Below are 11,075 nucleotides of genomic sequence, written 5' to 3' on the forward strand. Positions count from 1 at the left end.
TTCCCCATATATTTCGTCCACTCCAACTTGTATGGAGTCCATTAGCCCAATATTCAACTATCGCACAATTGACAGTTCTAGTCCCCTTTATTTAATTAATGTCTTTTAGCCACAAAATTAATTCTTATTAATTCTTGACTAATATTAATTAAACAATATGATTTCTCCTTTAATATATTATTCATATAATATATTAATAAATCATAATAACCTTTCTCTCTTTCTCCATAAATCATCCTATCAAGTTGCTTGGTGAAGGCAACCCAAAAGGACCATGCACAACCGGGTCAAGTACATACCAAATATAGTTACGGGCTTAGACACTAATCCAACAGTCTCCCACTTGGATAAATCTAGTAACTATAATGCAAGTACAATCCAATTAGCAATCCTAGTTCTTAAAGACGCTGTCGAACTCTGATCTTATCAGCAACCTGTCCTTTAGATAAGGGATCATATATTCCTCCATTCTAGATATCATATGAATTGAGACATGGATTTTAATCATACTATATGTTCATGTGTTGTTTCCCGTCCGATTTATGACGACTGACAACAGACTACAATTGAACACATCAACTCAGTCCCGGCTTGGCCAAGTGCTTAGGGTGTCATCACGAAATCATCGAGGGCCCACATATATCGCTTTTATCCCACATTGGGTAAAAGGAACGGATAAAATTCGAATCAATGATCGCTTGTACCTACTCATCAAATCACATACAACAATATGTTTTATAACACCAAGTTACTAGTGCGTTTACATATTATCAATGTGCAACGACTTGTAATTTACAACTCACACGTCTCGGTTTCAAGAATATAAGATATTACCGTCTCACCAATCACTCGTGATAAAATCCATGAAGCGATCCAAGTGAGCGTGGGTTTAATCCAATGCTCAAATCTTAATTCATAAGCACTCATGAACATTGCAGCAAACTTTTGATATGTCTAATACACTTTAGACAATCTACAAGCCAATTCATGACAGTTTTCTTTCATACCTACTTCCAAAGTATGAGCGACTGTGGAACGTTTGAATAATCTTATTATCCGGGAAGTCAAAACATGCAAAGTGAAACACAAGAATAATCGAATCCAATATGGCCCCAAACTTTTGAGTATAAATAAAACTCCTTTTATTTAGTCACCATATTGATTACACATTATTCATTGTATAATGTTTCGGATAATCAACTTATTACTTGAATTATAAAAACAATTATCCCATGCTCCAAGCATGCACACTATGTTTACCTATGGTCCTTACTTTGTGAAACAGATCAACTGAACACATTTCCAATGATACTCATTTCACAATTCCCAATCCTTATAATTAGTGTAAGAATACCAAATTCTTGCCACTGTTAGAATATGTTAGATTCTAACATTTTATGCAATTATCCTTTTGTAATCTTATTGCACAAAAGTCACCAAGACTTTGCCAATGAAATTACAAAGTTCTCTATTGGAGATTGCTACAAGGCAATTCCATAGATATGAAGTCTCACATTCAAAGTACATTCCTTTGAACATCCTTCTTGCATAAAAGTTTCTAATCTAGACATGGATTCTCAATATCCAACTCCCAATATGGAAACATTTCCATATTTGCCATATGACAACTCACTATTAATAGAATCATATCTAATCATAATAATGTCATTATGGTCCATTCATTACTATACTTCCAACTGCTCACAAGCGACCAATCCTTAGCGAACCTTAGATTGTCCTTGACATTTGTTTAATTATTTTAGTCAAATCCGGTTCTAGTCCGTTTTCCCTCTTAATGCCCTAGGCATTTGGAAAATTTAGAACGGTCGAATATTACAGCATATGCAATCGATCCTATACCCGAAGCGTATGGGACACGATTCATAATGAAAAAAAACATGATACTTTACCAGTTCCTTCCTATAATATTGCCATATATAGAATCCTTTTGAGTTGAATCTTTTCAACATAACATCCATACATGTCCTGTGACTAAATTTGATTAAAATTTCTCGATCCAAGCCTTTAGATTTTGAAACGAATTATAATATTCTCTCCCTTAATTATAGCAAAACAACTTTTCAACCCCTGCAACTTTGCAAAGTGAACCTTTTGTTTTATATAATTAACATTGCTAACTTGCAACACTTAAAATAATAATCATGCTCCCACTAACATGATGATTATATCCTTACCAGTATAACACTTCTGCTCCCACTAGCTTTGACATGTATTCAGAAATCAGCTAAACTTCTAGAAAACAATACTTATTGATTTCCAAATATCATATTTCTAATACGATATTCCTTAGATAACTCACATGTGTGTCTAAAAAATCCTAGAACTTACAACAATAAGTCTCGAATGTTCAAACTATTTTCCAAATCTCACAGTTCGAACTATGAAGAGGGATGTCGTAATCATAATCGAATTTGAGAATGCAATTTACACAATCGCTATCTCCTTAAAATCTCTCTTAGTGAAAGCATTTCCTCACAATCATTTTCATGAAGGAGAGAAACCTTATGACACTTAGATTTTATGGTGTATGTGTTACTATCCATGTGAATTTGTCATAACCATAATCATAAGACAATGTTTGTGACAAATCCAAACTCATATGGACTGAACTTGTTCATTCTTAATTTCTTGCCATCAAGGGTCCCACCATTGCTTCCAAGTTATTTAGCAGCTCACCTATACTAGTCAATGTACTTACATTGAATAGGGTGCATGCCTTTATGCAGTCAATTGAGAACTCGTAGAACTAATATGCATAAGTAACTTTAAATGAAATAGGCACAGAAACAAGAATATGTCAACACGATACGTTACAAACCTCAAGTCGTGTGCTAGTGTCTAATAGGTTTAGTCTTGATTAGTTCTTGAAACTTTTCAAGATCATTTAGACTCCCACTGACCTCTTGACATATAAGATTCTCTTGTCAAAAAACATTTCTTGACAAACAAATATTCAAGAGTTAGTGCGGATTCTTATCAAGACAAACCACTACACACAATTGGTCTTAGTTGGTCTTTGTCTTACCCAAGACATCACAACTTACCAATTTCAAACATGCAAGAGTAATAAAACAATTTTCTGCTTCACATTTGATGAGTGTGTTAAAACTTCTTAAGATGTGTCACTCAAGTCACAATCTTGGAGTATGACTCTAAGACTTGATTTTGGAACGAAGTATGATTCACCTATTGATTTAACCATTTCAACCATTTCTGATTCCTCTTCTTAGCCATACTAGTGTACTAAGGTGTCCTCAGAGGATCAATTGTGATACAGTTTCAAAATCACTAAGTTAATCATAAAATAGATACTTAAGTACTCTCCCATCTTTTCATATTGGAGAAACTTTTATCTTTCTGCCTAATTGATTCTTCTTATTCATTCTGCTATTCAATGAAACCTTTTCCAATGATTCAGAATCATACTTAATCTTTTAAGTACAATCACATTTACTAATCTTTTAGCAAATCATGACGAACATTTTATCGTTCTTTGTGGTGGACTTAACCAGTGCACAACATTGTGTACCAGATCTCCTAGTCCTTCACTTGACTCACATACTTATGTGAACAAGGAATTAGTCTCAATTTCCCAAATGTGAAGATTCTCATTCATCACACAATACCAGTTGCATGATTCCAAGTTTCTGTCCAATTGAAACTTGCGCGATGAGAATCATTCCTTATTTGGTAAATTTCTGACATTACCACAAATAACATAATTAAGAATCAAATCCATTCACAATATTGCTAACAACAGAAACATTCAAACACCAATTTTCACAAAAGCCATTGCAAGGAAATATAAATAAGATAAAATCAAAATTTTATTTTATTGCGGAAAAATCTTGTTCTTACAATGCGATTACAAATGAAAACTATGTAAATATTATTTAGCAATCTGTCCTAACTCTAAAGTAGCAGCTAAAAAATCCGATCTTTGAATCATGCGATCGAAATCCATTTCTTCATGACCAGATCAGCTCACTTCTTTCTTTTAAGCTTCCTTTTTCTTTGATCCTACAAAACACCAAATGTAATCTTATCACATCATGTATTAAGAATCTAAAAAGGAACTTAATAGAGTTAGATAGTGGATTTCATCTAAAGTAGAGTCATACATCTTGACTCTCCCATCTCTTAGATCTCTCAGGTAGTCAGGGCAGCTTCGCAACCAATGCCCCTTCTCTTGGCAGTAGAAATACACAGATTCTTTGGGAATGGCACAAGGGACTATCTCTGACTTAGCCTTTCTCTTGCGTAGAGAAAACTTTTCTGGACTTCCAACATTGCCATTGTCCATAGACGGTTGAGACATTGATTTACAAGACAAATTTTCTTGACCAGTCTGCCAGATCATTTCTGGTTCAGCAGCAACAAGCAAATAAGTCAAATCAATGAGGGTCACATCTCGGTCCATCATATAGTACTCTCTAATGAACTTACTATATGATTCGGGAAGTGACTGAAGAACCAAGTCAACAACCAACTTCCTTGAGACATCGACACCCAACATTCCCAATCTATCAATATGCAACTTCATATCCAAGACATGAGCACATACATACTTTCCATCTTTGTGTCTTTTTTTCAATAGGGCTTGAGTGACCTTGAACTTTTCAAGTCTTCGAACACATGGGTCAGGGAGAATTATTGGAGGAGGTGGAGGAAGTGAAGCATGATTTTCATTTCCACAATCCAATCGTGGAACATCATCTTCATGTGGAAAACTTTTCCCAACAGATTCAGGAAGACCATAGTTGTCAGACTTTGACATCTACAAAACGGGAGAAATTCAAGTTAGTTGATTGGAATCCTTGATATAACACCCAAATGAAATATCAAGGCTAGGACCCAACACAATATTCTACAATTTGGAAGAGGGATGTTGTAATCCAAATTGAAGAACATTTGAAGGTAGGTAAATGACGATTTACCAATTTCCACCATGAAAAACGAAAATTGAAGGTTTAAGTTTAAAATAAATTGAAACTCACATACTTTTTGAGATTCATTGAACTTTTCAATGGCATGTTTAAATCTTGAGTGTGCCCTTCGTTTGTGACTGGGATGCCGAGGATCACAAACAATTTGTGGATAACCATGCAAATATACATGGTGCCCCCAATGTTACAGTCACCTAATCGACGTGCCGGTTAACCACACACGCTCCATCGATCTATGACAAACATCGAGTCACCCTTTGCCACCTTTGCTTAGAGCCCAATTAGTGTGCCGGTTAACCACACACGCTCCACTAACGTCTTAGCAAGGGTACAAAGTGTAATTTCATGGAATAGCACCAACTCCACATTTTTCCTAAAGTAACTAAGATTTGGGAATTTATAAAAGCGTTTAGTTACTTCGTATTTCATTATACTTATAATAGAAGGTTGTGTCCTATCCTACCTGTTCGGCTAACGACCCTCCACTGGTCAAGGGTGCGGTGAGTAAGAGTGGATACCCAATGGCGGTCATTTTACAGGCCACTTCCTTAAACACCCCTTAGAGACCAGCTTCGTGAATGAGGCCTACTAACGGTAAGAATGACTCTTTACTCGTACATATATAATATTAGACCTTTAATTTCATATATAGTATAAGGGTGTATTTTACACTTTTAAAATACTAAGTGGTTTAATTTAATAAATTATACTTTTAATTTAATTAAATATAAACCATATCATTATGGATTTATTAACTCTCTTTTAATTATACATTTAATTAACTTAATAAAACCATAAGGGTGTAATTTGAACTTTTCAAAAACTAGGGTTTTTAGAATTTAATATTTTCAAAATTAAACTTTTAATAAAAAAATTAAATTCCAAAACTTGAGGGCAAATTTTGAAACTTTTCAAACCTTAGGGTTTAGAATTTAATATTTCAAAATTAAACTTTTTAATCAAAAAATTTTAATTCCAAAACTTGAGGACAACTTTTAACACTTTTCAAAACTATCTAGATCAAATTACAAACAATCTAATTAATCAAATAATTGGTAATTATCTAAATTTGACCTAATTTAATTACTTGCAAGATAATTCAAAAACAAAATTACAAATAAATAATATTTATCTTATAAAACAAGTAATTACCTTAATTTTGACAATTATCTTCTATTTTGGTAAGGATAATCAACAAATATTGATAAAATTCGGATTTTATTAATGAAAAACATTTTTGGTAATTATCCCACAGCAAAATTGGTCAAAATCCCGCAAAATCAGCCATCTGCGACTCTGACTCGTCGAGCCAACATTGGACTCGTCGATTTGCCTATGGACTCGACGAGTTCACATATAGACTCGGCGAGTCCAGCCTCCAAATCCAAAAAAATTCGATTTCCAACTTTGAATAATCATGTAAAGCATCAAATACATTATACAAACAACCTAGGATCTGATATCACTGATGGGTTTTGAGCACTACATCAATCCTATAGTGTACATGCAAACCCTAAAGCTTTTGGATCTAGTTTGTCTAATGAACATGCAATAACCATCCAAAGCTTATAAACCCTAGATCTAGCATACATATTTCGAAATTATCATATAAGATCAGATCTAGATGATTACCTTTACAAGAATGGCTTGAATCTTCTTGTCTTGGAGCTTAGAGTCACAAATGTCACTCCTCTAATGGCTTACAAACACCACAAGCAAGAGAATGCCTTATGAGAGGGAGGAGGAGTACCAAAAACGACTAAGATCCCTTAGGGATTACTTCCACACGTTTTTGGGGCCTTAGGGGTTCCTTATATAGTTAGGCTATTAGGGTTTTGAACTAGGAAACCCTAATCTAACTGCTTAGGCCCTAAGCAGTCCATGGACTCCCTCCTTAGAAGCCTTGGACGAATTCTAATGAGTTTACCCATAGATTTCGTCCACTCCAACTTCTATGGAGTCCATTAGCCCAATATTCAACTATCGCACAATTGACAATTCTAGTCCCCTTTATTTAATTAATGTCTTTTAGCCACAAAATTAATTCTTATTAATTCTGGACTAATATTAATTAAACAATATGATTTCTCCTTTAATATCTTTTTCATATAATATATTAATAAATCATAATAACCTCTCTCTCTCTCTATATCCATAAATCATCCTATCAAGTTGCTTTGGTGAAGGCAACCCAAAAGGACCATGCACAACCGGTTCAAGTACATACCAAATATAGTTATGGGCTTAGACACTAATCCAACAATAACTACATCCAGCATTGTACGGCCTCATCGGTGGTCAGTTGAAAAGCCTTGCTCTTCACCAAAGGAGCCTTCGCCTTGCCCTGGTGGCCATCGGTAATCCTCAAGGTGGCTGGCGTAGGCGTCGCCGTTGCTCCCCCCAAACAGCCTCGGACAATCGGCCTTTTTATGGCCGGTCTGATTGCAATGAAAGCAAATCAGAGCCCTCTTGGGGAAATCCCTGCTCACGTGGCCTGACTGGCCACAACTAAAACATCCTGAACCAGCTGACCAGCAAGCTCCACTGTGCGGCTTACCACACTTGGCACAACGGCCCCGACCCTGCTGACTTCTAGTGTGGGTATCAGAGGTCTTGGGTCTCTTAGCCTGACCCATAGCTGACTGAACCTGCTCCGGCTTCTGCTTTGTCTGGAGCTCCAACTTAATCTCCCGCTCGCGGGCCTTCTCGATCATATATCATCCCTCAGCATCATGATATCTCGTCTTCCTCATCTCTTCATCCGCATCGTACTGTTTTACTAACAATGCTCTCTCCCTAAATTTGGCGATAATCTCTGCCACTGTCTTTGTAGTCTGGCGAAGGTCCTGAAACTCCCTCGCCACCTACTGCACCTCGATAGCTGGTGCAAACTCCCTCTGAAACCTCTGAACAAAGTCCTACCATGTCATCACAGCCACCGTTGTCGTCCTTACAACTCGGGTAACTTCCTCCCACCAGTCTCGTGCTCTGTCCCTCAGTAGGCAGGATGTGAATCCCACAGTTGCCCCCTCAGGGAAAAATCTCGTCCGCTGAGCATTCTCCATGTTAGTGATCCAACGACGACTAGCAATGGGGTCCTTAACCCCAAAGAACTCAGGCTCTCCACACGCCTTAAACTCCCAAAACGAGGGAGTTCGTTCCCCAATCTTCCCTGCAACAATCTTGACTTTAAAGGTCCTGAGTCGCTCATCCATGAGCTCCAAAATCCTCTCCTTGACGGTACCGAAAATAACACGGGTAGCTTCAAGAATACCGCGCGTAACCTCGGTTGCAATAAGCTCACACACCGTCTCATCAATCGGTTCTGAGCTAGAGTTAGATCCTGAACCCGGACCAGAGCTAGAACCAGCATCTCCCAATCCCAAACGAGTGACCACCATCCTCAAATTGAAACACAAAGATATAAACAATCATCAAACACTCGAGGGAAACTAGTAACACACAGGTACCCTTACAGTCCCCAGGTCTGTTCTTGTCTCAGGTACAGGTCATGTGCTTACAGAAGTACGGGCCCAATACTACCTTCCACACCTACCTGAAACTTCTTCAAGGTTAATCCTGATTCCTCTAAGTTACCATACTACAACCATATATGCTACACATCATACATATCCTAGACTCTCCTAGGAACTCTCAACTCTCACCACTCGCAACACCAAGAACCTCAATCCACCCTGCTGGTTGCCTTATGCATGCAAGTTGTACACAAAATAGGATCACATATACTATCGAATGGAGATTCTACCCTAAGTCCAAAACCAAACAAGGAACAAGAAATGAGGCTAAATCGATCATTTTATGGCTATACAATCCTAATCATATACAACTTTGAAAGCATACACATAGCAAATAACTGAGCCAGTATCAATTCCATGTAATACACGGCATCAAGTTCTATTGAGCTATAAGGCATCACACAAATCAGGAAATTATATCATATGATTCATGAAGGTATTCTTAGCCCTAATCTAGCATGCAATTCACATATCAAGCATACTAATCACAATACATAAGTATGGGTAACTTGGGAAACACTTACTTGAGCTCGGCCGATTGCATGCATTGCACTCCCCTTTTTACTTAAAAGAATCTTTTTTTTTTAATCGATTTTGTTTTCTTTTGAAAAGATTATCATTTCCTCAGTTTGAGTTCTGACACACCCGAGAGTGTGCCTGAATCCCTCAAACCAAGGCTCTAATACCAACTTGTAACGACCCAAAAACCATGAAAAAAAATTTCATTTTAAAAACAAGATTTATAATCACCAAATTGTTCCAAAACCATCACATAGTAAAAATGTCAAATAATCAGAGTAACAATATCAAAAAGTGTGGAAAATAGTGAGGGGAGAATGTTGTGCCATCACGTCGGGCCCTTCCCTTTAGTACTGGAAGTACCTGAAACCACAAATATAAATTGTAAGCAAAAGCTTAGTGAGTTTCCCCAAAGTACCACATACCATACATAAATAAGTTAGTGCTATGGGCCAAATCATAGTCTTACAAGTAATTTCCTGCCGATGGCCAAATCCCGGTCTTCCATTCAAGTGTCAGGGGCCAAATCCTGGTCTTTCATACAGATGTAAGGGGCCACATCCTGGTCTTTCATACAATTTTCAGGGGTCAAATCCCGGTCTTTCATACACATATCACAAATATAGCTAGCATCCTATATCACAAATAATGGGCTGGTCTTGGTGCCTTCGACCCATTGATACATTGAGAAAACTCACCTCAGTCCGTTGATAAATAACTAGATGCTCGGCTACAGAACCGGAAGATCACACACTAAACACAAAAAAATAATCCTAATAAAAAATTAGGTTATAACCCATAACTGTTGGTCTAAATCCCAAACCCAAACTCCTACGGTAAAAGACCATTTTACCCTTCCCATAATGGGCCTAACCAAACATGGCCCAATAACACAATAATGGCCCACAAGGCCCATAAAGACCCAACTCACACAACTTAAGGTCTGCTAACAGAATCCTGAGGCCCATTCATACTTTAACCAGACCAAGGCCCGATCCTAACTAAGGCCCAAAAGTCCAAAGCCCACAAAGCCAGTGGGAGGCGTACGCTCGACATACGCATTGTACGCTTGGCGTACACAATCGATCGCCAGTACGTGCAGCGTACCACTTGGTACGCCCAACCTACTGGGTTGCTTGCCACCCTAAGCCATTTAGTGCTTAATCCATTCAGCCATAAGGTCCAACTTTCAGATCTCGTCCATTTTAGGGTTGTAATACATAAAGTTGGCAACTTTAACCCTTAGCATGTCTTAATGGAACCCAACATCCATTTTTGTCCAACAATACTCGTAATAAGGCCTCAATCTCATGTATGGACCAATAATAATCATCAAGATGACATTTTTATGCATCAAGAACAACAAAGAGGCTGAGATCTAACATATCTAACTCCTGGAGTTGTTCAAACTCACTAGGAGAACCCATGGGACCAAATAAAGATCGCAAAGTACCCTAAACTCAAACTATCATAAGGAATCATCAAGGTAAGAACTTTCTACCTTCTCTAGCTCCCAAAGTTGATGAATACTCTAGCTCTAAAAGCTCAAACTCAACACATGCTTGGTCTCCAACCTCCTTCTTCTAGAATACACACCAAAATTCCCGAAAATCACTTCCAAAGCTCAAGAACTCTCAAAGGATGAATTAGGGTTTCAATGGGACGAAATGAACAAGGGAGGCTGATGAGAATAGATGTACAAAGGCCATAATGATGTTTAAATTGGGTTCAAACCCTAAAAAATAGGGTTTGACCCAGGCAGATGTACGCCCCGCGTACACCATGTACGCCCAACGTACATGGTTAACCCCCCCTCCCCCCGCGACCAAAGCGATCTTGTACGCTAAGCGTACCAAACGTACGCCCCGCGTACGAGGGACCAAATTTGCCAAAAATCTCAAACTTAAAGGACCAAAGAAGTAGTACCTGGTATCGAATGTTACATTTATAAAAAGAAGAAGCTACTTTTTCTAATAAAACTCTTCTAATTTTTATAACTTACAAAACATACAAATACATATAAGACAAAAACCGATCCAAAAAGATGTACATG

The sequence above is a fragment of the Lactuca virosa genome, chromosome 8 (genome assembly GCF_052849685.1).
Source record: "Lactuca virosa cultivar CGN04683 chromosome 8, Lactuca_virosa_CGN04683_v6, whole genome shotgun sequence".
Classification (NCBI taxonomy): Eukaryota; Viridiplantae; Streptophyta; class Magnoliopsida; order Asterales; family Asteraceae; genus Lactuca; species Lactuca virosa.